Below are 2343 nucleotides of genomic sequence, written 5' to 3'. Positions count from 1 at the left end.
GAAGAAAAAGGTTCAAAAGTTTCAGAATAGTTTCAAAAAAGTTGAAGAATTGTTTCAAATATTAGCAAAATGGTATCAATATCGTTTCAAAAAAAATGGCACAATGGATTCAAAACTTGTTGGAATTGAGTTCAAAATAATTTTATGGTAGTTCAAAAACAATTGAGAAACAGCTTCAGCATAGTTTCAAAAAAGTTTTTAAATCGATTCAAAGTTGTTTTGAAGAGGCTTCGAAATTGATGTCAAACGTTCAAAAACAGTTTACAAAAGGTTCATAATAATTCTAAAACAAATTTAAAAAGGCAAAATTGTTTCTGAATCATTAGAAAACAGTTCCTTATTAGTTTTTCAATGGTTTCAAGGCAGTATAAAAATAGCTTTTAAATAGTATCAAAATAGTTTTAAAATGGTTTCAAAATAATTCAGAAGTAGTCTAAAATAGTATCAATGTAATTTTCCAATTGGTAGCTTGGTTACAAATTGGTTAAATAGGTTACAAAATCGTTTCAGAATAGTTTCAAAAAAGTTGAAGAATTGTTTCAAATATTAGCAAAATGGTATCAATATCGTTTCAAAAAAAATGGCACAATGGATTCAAAACTTGTTGGAATTGAGTTCAAAATAATTTTATGGTAGTTCAAAAACAATTGAGAAACAGCTTCAGCATAGTTTCAAAAAAGTTTTTAAATCGATTCAAAGTTGTTTTGAAGAGGCTTCGAAATTGATGTCAAACGTTCAAAAACAGTTTACAAAAGGTTCATAATAATTCTAAAACAAATTTAAAAAGGCAAAATTGTTTCTGAATCATTAGAAAACAGTTCCTTATTAGTTTTTCAATGGTTTCAAGGCAGTATAAAAATAGCTTTTAAATAGTATCAAAATAGTTTTAAAATGGTTTCAAAATAATTCAGAAGTAGTCTAAAATAGTATCAATGTAATTTTCCAATTGGTAGCTTCAAATTGGTTTCAGATCAGTTTCAAAATAGTTTCAAAGCAGATTCAAAGCAGATGTAAAAAAAATTGAAAATGGTTTCAATACAAACAAAAATAAATTGTACTAAACTTGTTTCAGCACAATTTCAACATAGTTTCAGAGCAGTTCTCGAACTGAACTCTCTCAAATTGAGTTCAAAAAAACTTCCTAATAGTTAAAAAAAACGGTTGAGTAAAAGCTTCAGCATAGTTTCAAAATTGTTTCCGTATTTTTAAACCGTTTTGAATAGGTGTTATATTTTTTTTAAACAGTTTCAAAAAAGATTTTAAAAAACTGAAAGAACTTTGAAACGGTTACAAAAATCATCCCTAAACAAATTAAAAAGAGATCGAATTGTCTCCAAATTAGGTTTGCGAAAGTTTTAAAGCCGTGTCCAAAAAGTTTCTAAGTAGATTTAAAAAAGTCTGAATTGGTTTCAAAATGTTTTTCGAATAGATACTGAGTGATTTTAATATAGTTTCAATATTGTTTGAAAAAGGTTCCAAAATTGTTTCAAAGATTTAAGACCGAAAACATGTTTCAAAACAGTTCCTAGGAAATGATTTTTTTTTTTTCAACATCCTGTCATATCATTCCAGGATTAATCTTATTAGGATGTACAAAGGGCACAGAACCAAATTTTTTTCTTTACGTTTCGTCTTTGACTAGTTGAATTGTCATGCCACCAAGCAGTTTGTTGTCTGCTTAGTGGTTTGTGTTGAACTGCTAGGTGGCATAACACTTCAACATAAACTGTTTTGCTCCGACGAGTCGTAGACGAAACACGGAGGAAAAAATTATCCTGTCATAGTTTTCGTGGAAAATAGTTTAAAATCATCAGTTTGTTTGAGATTGTTTCGAAACTCTTTGCAATTTGGCGATAGAATGCTCAAAGCAATTTTTCAGATGGAGATATAAATTTACTTAAAACCACCTTCGAACAGATCAAAATTTTCATACAAATCAAATCTCATGGAATCGTGCGTTCGATAAAGCAAATATGCCAGTAGTGGTCCCGATGTTGGCAGAACGATTTCAAATTCTGCGAACTGAAGTAGATTGCACCGTTTCCAGCAGCCGTTTTTATTTCTATATTCCGATAAAAATGCAGTCCATCAGACTCCGAAAGCCAAACCGCCATAATGTTTGCAAACATGTTCTCCAAACATTTATCTTGTCTGTTGGCTCGGGCACGAATATGCAGGCGTGCATGTATATTTTTCCAACTCTTCAAAGCTTGTTTAAACATATTTCTCTAGCCCCGGATACGTGTTCTCAATGAATGCTGCTGCCGGTACGAAACCGAACCGAACCAGCTGCTTGCTGCCTAGGTTAGTTAGCTAAAGGAAAAAAAGCTCGTGCAAGAAAAA

The sequence above is a fragment of the Malaya genurostris genome, chromosome 1 (assembly GCF_030247185.1).
Source record: "Malaya genurostris strain Urasoe2022 chromosome 1, Malgen_1.1, whole genome shotgun sequence".
NCBI classification, from domain to species: Eukaryota; Metazoa; Arthropoda; class Insecta; order Diptera; family Culicidae; genus Malaya; species Malaya genurostris.
This window is presented reverse-complemented; position numbering follows the sequence as displayed.